This window comes from Lissotriton vulgaris, chromosome 4_1 (genome assembly GCF_964263255.1).
Source record: "Lissotriton vulgaris chromosome 4_1, aLisVul1.2, whole genome shotgun sequence".
In the NCBI taxonomy this organism is placed as follows: Eukaryota; Metazoa; Chordata; class Amphibia; order Caudata; family Salamandridae; genus Lissotriton; species Lissotriton vulgaris.
In genome coordinates this window covers 1,355,077,625-1,355,094,920 of record NC_141691.1, presented here as the reverse complement: position 1 = coordinate 1,355,094,920, position 17,296 = coordinate 1,355,077,625, and positions in this window count along the sequence as shown.

The following is a 17,296-nucleotide window of genomic DNA, read 5'->3' as shown; positions in this document are numbered from 1 at the left end:
TCGCGCGGGTTTCTGCCAGTTCGCGAAGGTTTTGTACAATTTCGCAAACGCGAACTTACCTGTCGGGTCGCAAGTTTTGCGAACTTGTTGTTTCTACGTGTCCAGCCTGTTTGGGACACTCTTCTTCATCACTGCCACTCTCTGTCACCACTGCCACTCTCTGACTACTCATGCCACCCTCTGGCCCACCCATGCCACCCTCTGTTTCATCACAGCACCCTCTGGTTGTCCAGTCAGTGTACATTATTGTGGCAAAGCAAAGCACACCTTCCCTGCCTCAAGTGACCTGAATTAATTTGGGGCTGATTAATGTGTCACAGAATATTTTTTTAGCTGGCACCTGCTTCCTTAGTGCTTCCTGATTAGTGATCTTTTGCACTTGCTAAGTGCTTTCATTGTTGCAAAATTAGTTACAACATGTGGAAATTCACGAAATTGATGTACATAAGCGGCGTTCATTTGTCTTTTCCCATTCCCCTCCCTGTGCGCACCATGAATGTCTTGAGACGTTGACCGCATCACACCGCCAGCAAAGGCCCATGCCCGCATGTACCTGACAGCCATTTTGGCACCATGGCCTCTTTGCCCGCTCATTGAAATCCCCGGCTTCCCTCCTGCGCGCATTTTGAACACCCCCCCACTCTCAAATGACCCTCTTCCTCCGCGCACCCCGGCTACCCCCTCTCTCACATGCACAAGTCCGCATGACCCTGTCCTTGGGAGTCACGGCCGCGCCTGACCAACACCTCCTTTCCTTTCATGAATAACCCCTCTGTTGGTAAACCCTCCCTCCGCGATTGACTGTCCACACAGGTCCGAGGCCATCGCCTAAGCCAGGAGATACTGTTTACTGCCCCTTAGTGTATGGAGTCACTCCTCTTCAAAGGACCTACTATTGATCCTGGCCTCCCCACCCCCTGGGGTACGATCAGGCGCACACATCCAAAGAATCGGCGGAACACTCAGCTGCGTGATTGCCCCCTCCTCTTATCGGCAGGCTAAGGGCCTCTATTGTGGATGTATGTGGGGTGGGATTGACACGAGGATTATGGGGATGTCTTTCCCTTGTTTCACAATGTCGTTATTGTAATAAGGAATGTTTTGTAAAGTATAAAAGGCGATGTCTCAGAGAACTTGTTAGAGCACCTCCCGAAAGACACTGTGTTTCGTGTCCGAAATGACAGGCTCTCCTCATGAGAAATAAAACTGTGTTCTTGTGATTCGTGCTCCCAGCGCCCGTCTCTTTATTTGGTAACTATTCAGAATGGGAACTAAGAGGCGACTTGCGCCAGCAGCCCGGGCATCGATAGTAATATGGGCTCACTTTTTACAATTGGCGCCCACGTGGGGCCCATCAGTGACATAAGGTCCAGTAAGAGAGATCCAGACGACGAGGTGAACATCTAAATGATTGGAGTATACCTGCCTTGAGAGGGCCCTCGTCCGGCTGCCGATCGAATGAACTTCACCGATTCTGAACGGACCTCTCTCGAGTGACCTATTGTCCTGACTGGAATCCCACAGGAATGCTGCGTAGAGTAAGAGAACGATCGGGCGCTGGAGGAGGAAGACAAAGAACTGTCCACATGGTCCGGTCCGGGTAAGATTAAGTAGGGCGTTTTACGCCTGATTGGTAGGATGGTTTTATCCATCTGATTGTTTGATTGATTGTATTGGAATCGGTATTAAAATACTGATATTGTTTGGTTATTGGTTCATTTAGCTTTGGTTGCTACTTGAAATATTGGTTCTCTTCTTGAGAACGAGACATTCTCTGTTTGCAAACAGCAGCGAATAGGAACGTTCGTCTCTCTTTGCAGATAGAGAAGGGTAGGTAATGCCCCTTTATGATTCGTCATGCCTACCTTTCTCCCCACTGATTGTTTGATATCGATTGAATATCGATTATAGGATCTTGGAGGTAGGCCATCTGGTCCGTCCAGGAGGCTACCCTAGTAATTGGAGGTACATCATTTGGTCCGTCCAGGATGATACCCTAATGAAGGGACATGTGTTCCCCACTGATTGATAATCTAGTTCCACCCGGACCATTTATTGGAGGTAACTCATCTGGTCCGTCCGGAAGTACCCCTAATGAAAGGACATATAAAAATATGAAGTGATCACCGTACCCTGTTAACAGAAACTTTAGCTTGAAACACGCTAAGGAAAGGAAGGAAAAATAAAGAAATTGGGCTAAGTCAGTAACCCCCTGATGAGCTTTCGACTTCACTAAAAATAAGAAACATTAGGAATAGTTCGTAATAAGAAATATAAAATGGCGAAAGTTCGACGACAAGACAGCCACGAGGTAGCTAGGCTCCGCTGCCTATTCCTGCTCCAAACATGTCTGCCTCATTGCCCACCACGCCCAAATAACGGTAACATGAAATAGATACAAATCAATAAACACCTACCCCCATTCCGGAAGCTCCCGAAGTGCAACAGGTCCGCGGTTACGCCCATCCGGAAGGCGAGGCCTCAGCGCGTGCAGAGCAGGGCCTGGCTGGCCGCCATCGGAAGGGGAGGCTGTAGGGCGGACGGCCCGAAAAATCGTAATGGTCTCTCCTTTTCCCCTCTTCTGCTGCCCTGCAGGCCACGGGGGGGATGTCTTGCCTCTGCCTCCGACCCCCCCTCTCTTGCCTGATCCGGCCATCATCGAAGACCGAAGCCAAGGCGAGGTCGGCAGCGCTTCTTTCCACTATAATGGCTGCGACAACACTTCTTTCTTTTCAATTATGTCTTGGACAACTCTGGAAAGTTGCAGGTAGTCCCGCCACAGCTGCAACTCTGGAAAGTTGCAGGTAGTCCCGCCACAGCGGCAACCCTTGAGAGTTGCAGGTAGTCCCGCCACAGCGGCAACCCTTGAGAGTTGCAGGTAGTCCCGCCACAAAAGGGGGGGGGATGTCTTGCTGCCTCCGACCCCCCCCCCATCTTCATCGCCTGGCACGGCCGCGTGGGTCGCTGGAAGGGGGAGGCGGCGCGAACGAGCCTCCCCCACCTCCCTCCAGGTGGAGGCTTCCAGCGACACCCCAACGCTCCTGCTTGAAGAGGGTCCATATCAAAAAGCGGGTTTTCTTGCCCGGGACGGGCACACGCCCTGTGCTCCTCAACCTTGAAGATTCTGAAAGGCGCCCCACGCCCCCGTCCTCCGATGGAGCCACAAGACCTCGGCGCACTCCTGCCGGCGCCAGCCTCAGTGTGGAAATGACTAAAATCCTGCAAAGATACAGATTTGTTCAGTTCCGGTGGAACACCAGAATGACCCGGTAGGAAAGATTGTCGCCGCCCTCCCCACTTTTTGACTGATGGTCCATATTGCTAGTCTGTTACCCCATTGCGAAAAACCTTTTGAACTACCAAAAGAGGTTCTGGTCCAACTACGAGTCAGTGGAGGCATTTCGACTCTACTGGGACCTGCCTGACCCCGCCCAAAATGGCGCCGATACAAAATGAGACTTTCAAACTCCTTGTTGCACCCTGATTGCTCAGCCTTGATGCTCCAAGATATGTATGCAGTTTTTGGACAATGAAAGTAGATAAGATGGATATTGAGTATGTGCTGGGACAGTGAACTGATTTAGGGTGGGTACTAATTATGTTTGGAAGCAATGAATTGGTATAAAATAAGCACTGATTGGGCATTTGGACAATAAATTGATAAACGTTAGGTCTTGAGTAAATAGTTGGACAATGAGATGATATTATTGAAAGCTTGACACGCATTATACTCGCCCCTTAAGAAAGTTCGATACGATTTCATTGCACTGCTGCACTTTATGAAATAAATGGCCACCGACTTCGTTCCTCTTATGCACAGTTCCAGTCTGCTCCATAGCCGGCCCACTGGGTTGTAGGCCCGTATTTTGTGCGCCAACATTTTTTTTTTTTAATTAAAGGTTTATTGAAAAAGAAAGTATAATTGTAGCGATTGTATTAATAAGTTTCGAATGTGTTACTACTGTCTCCAACATAAGCGAAAAATAAGCAGCCTCATTAAGGTTGAAGGGTAAAAAGGCCCGATACTTAGCAGCTACATTATGTGTCACAGGCAGCCGGGAAAGTGTTTTAGACGCCCCTAAGCGATACCGAAGAAACGCCACCTGACCACCACCCTTGCACATGACCTAAAAGGCCACGATCAAGTGATTCATGTAGATACACAGACCATCGACGATTATCTATCTAGACACTACAGGTCCCTCTGGGCTTAAACGCCGAGATGATAGAGAATGCACCCCGTGGGGATAGGTCGAGTATGTGGTAGGTAAAAACATTTTCGGATTTATGCGCGTTGATGTGTTTTGAATGCTGCCCCCACCCCCTTCTTTCTCCCCCCTTCTGCAGGTTGCGCCGGAACATCGGCTGAAGTATGGAGGAGTGATGATCGAACGACCGACGAAAGGGGAAGGAGGGGATCTGAGCATAGTACTTATGCTAACGAGTTTTGAAAGACATAGACTTAGATATGACTGTTCCTCCTTAGAACATAGCGACTCGGAGGATGGACTGACATAGAAACTTGACGGGTTAGTACTGTATGACGAAATTTGACTCAAACCAGCACGCCAGATAGTGCACCTATGACGTTTTACTAGATAGGGAAAGGACAAGGAAAAGTTCCGGGGTAAGGGTTACCTAGGCACCACCCGTCTGGGAAAGTAGGAATGTTGTTGATGTTCCAAATGTACCACCTCCTTCTCGCACTCTTATAGATATAGCCAAGCTGTCCGACTGTTCTCCCGATCAATACCCTCCGTTGCCTCAGCCTGAAGAACTTCTCACCAAAAGGAGAAACTTCAAAGTGGTTTAAGATCCAACCGTGGGCAATAGCCCGACCAGGTTAATTTCTGACCGGCCGACCGAGGTGTAAGTATTAGCGATCGAGAACGCTCGCAAAGATAGCAAACGAAAGGAAAAGGAGGAAGAGGTAAAAAGAGCTCAGCACGTAGACAAATAGGATACTAAAGATGCGCCGCATGCAGAAAGATCTTTTTTCTTGGCCAATAACTGTTTTATGTTTTGTTGTGAATATTTTTTTTGTATGTGATACGTGTCCTGTCTTCCTTCGTCTGGGTTTGTGTGCATGTACTGTATGGGTTTATGTCTCCCCTCTGTTCGCGTCTCTTTGTTACCTGACCCCTGCTGTTCTGTGTTGTGAGCGCACTAAATGACCTATTCCCGTACACGTCTCTCTTTCTCTCTCTCTCTCTCCCTCTCTATCTATCTCTCTCGCTCTCTCTCCCTACATGTCATACGTGTACCGAATGGCTCGTTTAGGTTGCGGACGACTCTCACTCTCTATGAGAGTCCCCCTGTTCCATCTTCCTTTTTGTGGTAAAATTGTGCCCCGCTGGCACCAGTCTGATTGGATACTTATTGAACGCGAAGGTGTTCAGCGAAATTGACAGAAACCAAAACGATTGTAACTTGCCATATTGCTACCTCTCGTTTCTGCAAAATGAATGAACACGAATTGGCTAAGAAAGAAAGGACAGGTAAGACGACTAAGGTCCCCTAATCTGGCCTTTTATAGGGGGACTATGTGTCAACGGCACCCTATTTTTCAGTTCGTTAGAGACAAGCGCCAATGTCCACATTGATCCCCAATGCCCAGATTGCCCCACCCCTTTGCACTCAAGCGCGAATGCCCGAAGCGTCCCTGCCCCACTTGATTGACCCCAGCTGCTGTTCCCGATGTATAACTAATGACCATGACCAACTGTCGCCCCTCGCGAAAAACCTGTTTAACCCTGTCTTTCGATGATTGCCCCCCCCCCCGCTCTGTTTGAAAGAGTTAGCCAGCTCTAAAGGGAAATGTAAGACTGTTAAGGCTCGGTTTAGAAGGACGAGTCTCCCCTGAATGTTGCCGATTTTGGAGTTTTTTTTGATGAAATACGCAAGTGATAGGAGTCTGACCTCTGTCCATATGTGTCATGAATGAACGCCGATTAGACTTGGTGCAAACACAGTAGAAATACCCACATACTTACTTCATGGTAATAGACTTCTGACTATGACCAATGAGCATAACCCCCAGGTGCTAGGATTGCGGGTGGAATTCAAATGTAAAAATCTCTTCTCCTGTCAGTTCTCTAAAACTTGTTTTTACCCATTCAAAGATATACGATCATCGGAGGAGAAGGGTCGGACGTGGCGCACAGCCTGGCTGCAGATCATGAGACACACGCGACCTCGACCAAAGGTGGAGCCGCAGCGCAACAAGATACGGGACGAGGCAGCACTCTCAAACGCGGTAGACGAAAGGATGAAGGGCTGTCCTGAAGCTCTCTGTCCGCTAACCCACGTGTGCCTGAAGCCTCCGCCCCCCTTTTTCGAGCCCGATTGATGGGCCTGCTTGCTTGTTATCCTTTGCTCCCTTGGTCCCTTTGGTGTGTCCCAGGAAATCTGACCCCACTCCGCTCTCTCTCCCATCGACTATTGAACCACACACCCTCTTTTCCACGTGACTTTTTGCCGAAGGGAAGAACAGCATTTAGGTGGAAATAGTGTTATGCCACGGAAATATAGGTGCCGAGCATAAGGCTCCACTAAAAGGATTGGTTAGGGAACAGGACTGTGGTCTAACAGCAGAGGACTGACCACAGCCTGCAACGCGTAAGGATGGATCCGAGCTGGACCTATAGCTCCACCGCCGGTGCTCAACAGCGCCAACGAAAGGACACGGACTAGAGCCTACCAGTGATGGCTCACTGCTAAAAAGACACTGTGATGAAGAGATCTTGTCGGACTGAATTCCTCCCTCAACTACTTGGTCAATATGTTCATTGGTCACATTTTTTGAGAAAGTCAGAAGCATCTATGCTATGTAGTACGTTTGCAAATGCAATTTCCTATGTGCTGCATTCTGCCACTCACATCAACTGTTCATGATTATATGCAATATGTTAGTATTGACAAATGCTATTTCATCAACCACACATGTTTATATGTACACCCATCAATTAGGAAATGAACTTTGTTATGTAAAAAGCGGCGACTGTGGAAATTCACGAAATTGATGTACATAAGCGGCGTTCATTTGTCTTTTCCCATTCCCCTCCCTGTGCGCACCATGAATGTCTTGAGACGTTGACCGCATCACACCGCCAGCAAAGGCCCATGCCCGCATGTACCTGACAGCCATTTTGGCACCATGGCCTCTTTGCCCGCTCATTGAAATCCCCGGCTTCCCTCCTGCGCGCATTTTGAACACCCCACCCACTCTCAAATGACCCTCTTCCTCCGCGCACCCCGGCTACCCCCTCTCTCACATGCACAAGTCCGCATGACCCTGTCCTTGGGAGTCACGGCCGCGCCTGACCAACACCTCCTTTCCTTTCATGAATAACCCCTCTGTTGGTAAACCCTCCCTCCGCGATTGACTGTCCACACAGGTCCGAGGCCATCGCCTAAGCCGGGAGATACTGTTTACTGCCCCTTAGTGTATGGAGTCACTCCTCTTCAAAGGACCTACTATTGATCCTGGCCTCCCCACCCCCTGGGGTACGATCAGGCGCACACATCCAAAGAATCGGCGGAACACTCAGCTGCGTGATTGCCCCCTCCTCTTATCGGCAGGCTAAGGGCCTCTATTGTGGATGTATGTGGGGTGGGATTGACACGAGGATTATGGGGATGTCTTTCCCTTGTTTCACAATGTCGTTATTGTAATAAGGAATGTTTTGTAAAGTATAAAAGGCGATGTCTCAGAGAACTTGTTAGAGCACCTCCCGAAAGACACTGTGTTTCGTGTCCGAAATGACAGGCTCTCCTCATGAGAAATAAAACTCTGTTCTTGTGATTCCTGCTCCCAGCGCCCGTCTCTTTATTTGGTAACTATTCAGAATGGGAACTAAGAGGCGACTTGCGCCAGCAGCCCGGGCATCGATAGTAATATGGGCTCACTTTTTACAATTGGCGCCCAACGTGGAGCCCATCAGTGACATAAGGTCCAGTAAGAGAGATCCAGACGACGAGGTGAACATCTAAATGATTGGAGTATACCTGCCTTGAGAGGGCCCTCGTCCGGCTGCCGATCGAATGAACTTCACCGATTCTGAACGGACCTCTCTCGAGTGACCTATTGTCCTGACTGGAATCCCACAGGAATGCTGCGTAGAGTAAGAGAACGATCGGGCGCTGGAGGAGGAAGACAAAGAACTGTCCACATGGTCCGGTCCGGGTAAGATTAAGTAGGGCGTTTTACGCCTGATTGGTAGGATGGTTTTATCCATCTGATTGTTTGATTGATTGTATTGGAATCGGTATTTAAATACTGATATTGTTTGGTTATTGGTTCATTTAGCTTTGGTTGCTACTTGAAATATTGGTTCTCTTCTTGAGAATTAGACATTCTCTGTTTGCAAACAGCGGCGAATAGGAACGTTCGTCTCTCTTTGCAGATAGAGAAGGGTAGGTAATGCCCCTTTATGATTCGTCATGCCTACCTTTCTCCCCACTGATTGTTTGATATCGATTGAATATCGATTATAGGATCTTGGAGGTAGGCCATCTGGTCCGTCCAGGAGGCTACCCTAGTAATTGGAGGTACATCATTTGGTCCGTCCAGGATGATACCCTAATGAAGGGACATGTGCTCCCCACTGATTGATAATCTAGTTCCACCCGGACCATTTATTGGAGGTAACTCATCTGGTCCGTCCAGAAGTACCCCTAATGAAAGGACATATAAAAATATGAAGTGATCACCGTACCCTGTTAACAGAAACTTTAGCTTGAAACACGCTAAGGAAAGGAAGGAAAAATAAAAAAATCGGGCTAAGTCAGTAACCCCCTGATGAGCTTTCGACTTCACTAAAAATAAGAAACATTAGGAATAGTTCGTAATAAGAAATATAAAATGGCGAAAGTTCGACGACAAGACAGCCACAAGGTAGCTAGGCTCCGCTGCCTATTCCTGCTCCAAACATGTCTGCCTCATTGCCCACCACGCCCAAATAACGGTAACATGAAATAGATACAAATCAATAAACACCTACCCCCATTCCGGAAGCTCCCGAAGTGCAACAGGTCCGCGGTTACGCCCATCCGGAAGGCGAGGCCTCAGCGCGTGCAGAGCAGGGCCTGGCTGGCCGCCATCGGAAGGGGAGGCTGTAGGGCGGACGGCCTGAAAAATCGTAATGGTCTCTCCTTTTCCCCTCTTCTGCTGCCCTGCAGGCCACGGGGGGGATGTCTTGCCTCTGCCTCCGACCTCCCCCCCCCTCTCTTGCCTGATCCGGCCATCATCGAAGACCGAAGCCAAGGCGAGGTCGGCAGCGCTTCTTTCCACTATAATGGCTGCGACAACACTTCTTTCTTTTCAATTATGTCTTGGACAACTCTGGAAAGTTGCAGGTAGTCCCGCCACAGCGGCAACTCTGGAAAGTTGCAGGTAGTCCCGCCACAGCGGCAACCCTTGAGAGTTGCAGGTAGTCCCGCCACAGCGGCAACCCTTGAGAGTTGCAGGTAGTCCCACCACAAAAGGGGGGGGGATGTCTTGCTGCCTCCGCCCCCCCCCCCATCTTCATCGCCTGGCACGGCCATACCAAAGCGCTGGAGCCGAAGAACGGCGCGGGGTCGCTGGAAGGGGGAGGCGGCGCGAACGAGCCCCCCCCACCTTCCTCCAGGTGGAGGCTTCCAGCGACACCCCAACGCTCCTGCTTGAAGAGGGTCCATATCAAAAAGCGGGTTTTCTTGCCCGGGACGGGCACACGCCCTGTGCTCCTCAACCTTGAAGATTCTAAAAGAGCCGGGGGGGCCGACCTCTCCACGAGGCGCCCCACGCCCCCGTCCTCCGATGGAGCCACAAGACCTCGGCGCACTCCTGCCGGCGCCAGCCTCAGTGTGGAAATGACTAAAATCCTGCAAAGATACAGATTTGTTCAGTTTCGGTGGAACACCAGAACGACCCGGTAGGAAAGATTGTCGCCGCCCTCCCCACTTTTTGACTGATGGTCCATATTGCTAGTCTGTTACCCCATTGCGAAAAACCTTTTGAACTACCAAAAGAGGTTCTGGTCCAACCACGAGTCAGTGGAGGCATTTCGACTCTACTGGGACCTGCCTGACCTCGCCCAAAATGGCGCCGATACAAAATGAGACTTTCAAACTCCTTGTTGCACCCTGATTGCTCAGCCTTGATGCTCCAAGATATGTATGCAGTTTTTGGACAATGAAAGTAGATAAGATGGATATTGAGTATGTGCTGGGACAGTGAACTGATTTAGGGTGGGTACTAATTATGTTTGGAAGCAATGAATTGGTATAAAATAAGCACTGATTGGGCATTTGGACAATAAATTGATAAACGTTAGGTCTTGAGTAAATAGTTGGACAATGAGATGATATTATTGAAAGCTTGACACGCATTATACTCGCTCCTTAAGAAAGTTCGATACGATTTCATTGCACTGCTGCACTTTATGAAATAAATGGCCACCGACTTCGTTCCTCTTATGCACAGTTCCAGTCTGCTCCATAGCCGGCCCACTGGGTTGTAGGCCCGTATTTTGTGCGCCAACATTTTTTTTTTTTTAATTAAAGGTTTATTGAAAAAGAAAGTATAATTGTAGCGATTGTATTAATACGTTTCGAATGTGTTACTACTGTCTCCAACATAAGCGAAAAATAAGCAGCCTCATTAAGGTTGAAGGGTAAAAAGGCCCGATACTTAGCAGCTACATTATGTGTCACAGGCAGCCGGGAAAGTGTTTTAGACGCCCCTAAGCGATACCGAAGAAACGCCACCTGACCACCACCCTTGCACATGACCTAAAAGGCCACGATCAAGTGATTCATGTAGATACACAGACCATCGACGATTATCTATCTAGACACTACAGGTCCCTCTGGGCTTAAACGCCGAGATGATAGAGAATGCACCCCGTGGGGATAGGTCGAGTATGTGGTAGGTAAAAACATTTTCGGATTTATGCGCGTTGATGTGTTTTGAATGCTGCCCCACCCCCTTCTTTCTCCCCCCTTCTGCAGGTTGCGCCGGAACATCGGCTGAAGTATGGAGGAGTGATGATCGAACGACCGACGAAAAGGGAAGGAGGGGATCTGAGCATAGTACTTATGCTAACGAGTTTTGAAAGACATAGACTTAGATATGACTGTTCCTCCTTAGAACATAGCGACTCGGAGGATGGACTGACATAGTAACTTGACGGGTTAGTACTGTATGACGAAATTTGACTCAAACCAGCACGCCAGATAGTGCACCTATGACGTTTTACTAGATAGGGAAAGGACAAGGAAAAGTTCCGGGGTAAGGGTTACCTAGGCACCACCCGTCTGGGAAAGTAGGAATGTCGTTGATGTTCCAAATGTACCACCTCCTTCTCGCACTCTTATAGATATAGCCAAGCTGTCCGACTGTTCTCCCGATCAATACCCTCCGTTGCCTCAGCCTGAAGAACTTCTCACCAAAAGGAGAAACTTCAAAGTGGTTTAAGATCCAACCGTGGGCAATAGCCCGACCAGGTTAATTTCTGACCGGCCGACCGAGGTGTAAGTATTAGCGATCGAGAACGCTCGCAAAGATAGCAAACGAAAGGAAAAGGAGGAAGAGGTAAAAAGAGCTCAGCACGTAGACAAATAGGATACTAAAGATGCGCCGCATGCAGAAAGATCTTTTTTCTTGGCCAATAACTGTTTTATGTTTTGTTGTGAATATTTTTTTTGTATGTGATACGTGTCCTGTCTTCCTTCGTCTGGGTTTGTGTGCATGTACTGTATGGGTTTATGCCTCCCCTCTGTTCGCGTCTCTTTGTTACCTGACCCCTGCTGTTCTGTGTTGTGAGCGCACTAAATGACCTATTCCCGTACACGTCTCTCTTTCTCTCTCTCTCTCTCCCTCTCTATCTATCTCTCTCGCTCTCTCTCCCTACATGTCATACGTGTACCGAATGGCTCGTTTAGGTTGCGGACGACTCTCACTCTCTATGAGAGTCCCCCTGTTCCATCTTCCCTTTTGTGGTAAAATTGTGCCCCGCTGGCACCAGTCTGATTGGATACTTATTGAACGCGAAGGTGTTCAGCGAAATTGACAGAAACCAAAACGATTGTAACTTGCCATATTGCTACCTCTCGTTTCTGCAAAATGAATGAACACGAATTGGCTAAGAAAGAAAGGACAGGTAAGACGACTAAGGTCCCCTAATCTGGCCTTTTATAGGGGGACTATGTGTCAACGGCACCCTATTTTTCAGTTCGAAAATTCAGTTCAGATTGCCCCACCCCTTTGCACTCAAGCGCGAATGCCCGAAGCGTCCCTGCCCCACTTGATTGACCCCAGCTGCTGTTCCCGATGTATAACTAATGACCATGACCAACTGTCGCCCCTCGAGAAAAACCTGCTTAACCCTGTCTTTCGATGATTGCCCCCAACCCCGCTCTGTTTGAAAGAGTTAGCCAGCTCTAAAGGGAAATGTAAGACTGTTAAGACTCGGTTTAGAAGGACGAGTCTCCCCTGAATGTTGCCGATTTTGGAGTTTTTTTGATGAAATACGCAAGTGATAGGAGTCTGACCTCTGTCCATATGTGTCATGAATGAACGCCGATTAGACTTGGTGCAAACACAGTAGAAATACCCACATACTTACTTCATGGTAATAGACTTCTGACTATGACCAATGAGCATAACCCCCAGGTGCTAGGATTGCGGGTGGAATTCAAATGTAAAAATCTCTTCTCCTGTCAGTTCTCTAAAACTTGTTTTTACCCATTCAAAGATATACGATCATCGGAGGAGAAGGGTCGGACGTGGCGCACAGCCTGGCTGCAGATCATGAGACACACGCGACCTCGACCAAAGGTGGAGCCGCAGCGCAACAAGATACGGGACGAGGCAGCACTCTCAAACGCGGTAGACGAAAGGATGAAGGGCTGTCCTGAAGCTCTCTGTCCGCTAACCCACGTGTGCCTGAAGCCTCCGCCCCCCTTTTTCGAGCCCGATTGATGGGCCTGCTTGCTTGTTATCCTTTGCTCCTTTGGTCCCTTTGGTGTGTCCCAGGAAATCTGACCCCACTCCGCTCTCTCTCCCATCGACTATTGAACCACACACCTTCTTTTCCACGTGACTTTTTGCCGAAGGGAAGAACAGCATTTAGGTGGAAATAGGGTTATGCCACGGAAATATAGGTGCCGAGCATAAGGCTCCACTAAAAGGATTGGTTAGGGAACAGGACTGTGGTCTAACAGCAGAGGACTGACCACAGCCTGCAACGCGTAAGGATGGATCCGAGCTGGACCTATAGCTCCACCGCCGGTGCTCAACAGCGCCAACGAAAGGACACGGACTAGAGCCTACCAGTGATTTTTTTTTTTTTAAATATATTTTTATTGCAGGAATCAGTACAACAATACAGTAACGACCAGCATCATATTATAGCCAACTCTTACAAGATATAGCCCACCGACCCCCTTCCATAGCATTGTTATACAGCCAAGCGGCCCATATTCCTGGGGTTGGACAGCTAATGTATCTGGGGTCAGTAGGATGCTGGAGCTGGTCCGGATAACACACTGTCCGTCATCTGCTTTTCTAAACAAACCCCAACCCCCAAAACGATACCCCCCCCTCAAACTACAGGTCATTGTGAAACTCCCCCCTCCCCCCCTCCCCACCATCAGCGCCAGGGAGTTTTATCACTGTAGGATCCACTGCTTGACCCTCGGGGAAGGTAATAGTGCTGTTAATGCTAGTATCTAACGGGACTCGGGTCTAGTTGCTTCTTCGCTTTCGGAGTCGCTGGGGGTACAATAATCCCTGAGGGCCTGCACCAACGTTTCCCATTCTAACGCGGCCTCCTGCGCCTTCTCATTGCTGTGCCTCCAAGCCAACTGATATCGCAGCGCGCTCTCACCCGCCGCCCATTTCAAAAGTTCACCGTGCCATCTGCTGCCCGTAGGACCAGCACGTGCCTTCCAGTTCCTGGTCACCTCTCGCTTAGCCAGTAGGAGCCCCAGGTCTATAAATTTACTGGTGATTTTATTCCGGGGGGTATGGGGGAACCAGTGCAGTAGCCCTACCGCCGCATCGAACAATAAGTGCCTCCCCGTCACCTCTTCTAAAGTCGCCGCCACCTCCTGCCAGTAGGACGTCAATCCGGGACAGGCCCATAGCATGTGTAGGAGGTCCGCCTCCTGAGCCGGGCACCTAGGGCATTCCGCCGAGGCTGTGGCAAAATACCGCCTGATCTTAACCGGGGTCAGGTACGCCCTATGGAGAACATAGTAGTGGACCAGTTGGAAACGGGCGCTACGTGTACCCTTCCACGCTCGCCTCACCAGCTGGGACCAGGTCGTCTCCGGGATCTCCCTACCGATGTCCTCTTCCCAGCGGGACTTCAGTGTGGTGAGAGGGACCAACCCTTCAGTAATCAACCTGCCGTAGAGGCAAGTGACCGCCTTCACTGTGCCCGCCGACATCATTACATACTGGCACACCTGAGACAACTGAGGCTCCTCTAGTCCGTTTTGCCAGTACGCCTGGATCACTCGCACAATGGCCGAGTGCAGCAGAAAGTCGCCCCGGGGGATCCCAAAGCGGTCAATGAGATCCTGGAAGGACAGGAGCACTCCGTCCTCATACAGGTCCCCGACGAGCTGTAAACCCGAATCCTCCCAGTCCGCCAGTCGCGACCAATCTCCTCCGTGGGGGAGGGCCGTCAGCATCCCCAATGGTATTTCAGGTGCATATGGGGTCCGCAGGTGACCTCTGTTATGGGCTCGATTCCAACAGAGTCGGATAGTCCGTTCCTCCATCGACAGGTCCCGAAGGGCTAAACGCTGTCGCAGCGCGATAAAGGAGAGGACGTGCCTGGCCATACCCGTCCCTCTACCGTCTTCCGGGCCTCTGAACTCCCTGGCTATCTCCTGGGTGTATGTCTGGAGCTGCGCCGCCAGGTAGTACTTCTCAAAGTCCGGTACAGCGAGCCCCCCTTCGTCCTTCGGCCTCATCAGGGTAGTGAGGGCCACCCGCCGACGGCCCGTGCCCCAAAGGAACCCGACCACCATAGAACGCAAGCGGCGAAACGTAGCCGGAGGGACCCAGATCGGCAAAGTCCGAAAGTAATACAATAGTCGGGGGAGCGCCACCATTTTGAGCAGGGCGATGCGTCCCGCCACGGAGAGCGGGAGCGTGGCCCAAAAATCCATGCTGCCTCGGAGTGCTCGTATGCAACGGGCAATGTTTCCGTCTAGGAGGTCTGGCTGGTCGTGGTACACAAATACCCCAAGGTATTTGAAGCAGTCGGGTTCCCATCTGATCTCCCTACACAGCGCCGGAGCGGGGACACCCCTACGCATCGGGAAGAGGCAGGTCTTAGACCAGTTCACTCGTAGGCCTGAGACTTCACCGAACTCCGTTAGCGCTAATTCCGCTCCCCGTAATGCGTCGACCGGGTCCTCCAGGAAGAGCAACAGGTCGTCCGCATAGAGCGAGACGTAATGCGGGCCCGCCGCTGTCCATAAGCCCGTATAGTGGGCTCCCGAGCGAAGATGCATCGCTAGTGGCTCCACCACTAGTGCAAAAAGAAGCGGGGATAAGGAACACCCTTGCCTCATGCCACGCTCCACCGGATATCGCGATGAAATCAGAGGGCCCGATCTAACCCTGGCTGAAGCGGAAGCGTAAAGAACTGCCGTCCATTTGATAAATCCCTCCCCGAGGCCGAATTTCCGCAATACCGCGCTTAAGTAGTCCCACTCCAGGCTATCAAACGCCTTCTCCAGGTCCACCGACAAAACTACCGGGGACGGGGCATCCACGAATGGTTCCCCAAGCAAGCGAAACAACCTTCGGATGTTCATGGTCGTATTTCGCCGTGGGATGAAACCGGCTTGGTCCTCGTGTACTAGGGAGCCCATATGGCCTAACAGCCTCGAGGCCAAGATGCTGCTCAATATTTTGTAGTCCACCGTCAGCATTGAGAGGGGACGGTAGGACCCCGGGTCAGACGAGTCTCGGCCCGGCTTGAGGAGAGGAACCACCAACGCCTCACACATCGAGCCGGGGAGGCGACCCAGCCTCTTCGCCTCCCTGTAGACCACCAATAAACGAGGGGCCAGAAGGTCAGCATAAGCTGCATAGAACTCCACCGGCAGGCCATCTAGGCCCGGGGTCTTGTTCCTCGCCATCCGTTTGATGGCCCCGCGGATCTCCCCCAAGTCTATGTCAGAACCCAGGGTGTCTGCCACTTCTCGTTCCACTGTGCGGAGTTCCAGCGGGCGAAGATAGGTATCGAGCCGGTCTGGGTCACGCGCGGAGCGACTGCGGTATAAACATTCGTAATAATGCCGGAAGCAAGTAAGAATCTCCGGTTGGGTGCACACCTCGGTCCCATCCGCCCCACGCATCCTAGTCGTCGTTTGGGACTGGCGCGTAGGGTTGGCCAACCACGCCAGTAACGCGCTCGACCTGTCGCCCTCCGCTATAGATCGGACCGTGTAGGCCTTATAATCGAAACAGCGGAGCCGTTCGACCTCCACCGCCACCTTCTCCCTCGCCTCTACCGTTTGTGTCTGCAATTCCGGGCGTCCGGGTCGGCTAATTTCGAGCGCGCGGAGCGTTCGGTCCGCTGCGTCTAAATCAGCCAGGATAACACGCCGCATGCCCACCCTCTTAGAGATACAGTACCCCCTCACCACCACCTTGAAAGCGTCCCATTCGAACGCCCTAGTACTCGCGGAACCGCCGTTGGATGCAAAATAATCCGTGATTCTCTCCCCTAGGTCTGCCTTGAAGACACTGTCCTCGAGGATCTCGGGGCGCATCTTCCAGGTGGGTACCGCTGGCGTCCCGGGGAACCAGCGAATGTCCAGCAGGAGGGGGTTATGGTCCGAAATGGTCCGCGATAAATATTCCGATCGGACCGCTGCCGAGACTAATTCGGACGAGCCAAGAAAGCCATCCAGTCTGACATGCAGCTCATGAAGGCTCGAAAAGTACGAATAATCCCTAGATGCGGGGTGATGCGCCCTCCATATGTCCGTCAAACCCCAGCGGGTCTGCCAATTGTGACGGCCCTTAGCCGTCCGCCGGACCGGGGAGTCGGGGAGCGGGGGATGCGAGCGGTCTATGTCTACATCTACCACGGAGTTAAAGTCTCCCCCCAGCAGGAGGGGACCGGTGAAAAAGTGGGCCAACGAGCCCGATAACCCGGAAAGGAAGGCAGTCTGGTCCACATTAGGGGCATACACACAGCAAACATTCAAGTCCCTCCCTCCCAGCGTGCCTGATATGGCCACGAAGCGCCCCTCTGGGTCCAACACTGTCCTCGTGACCTGG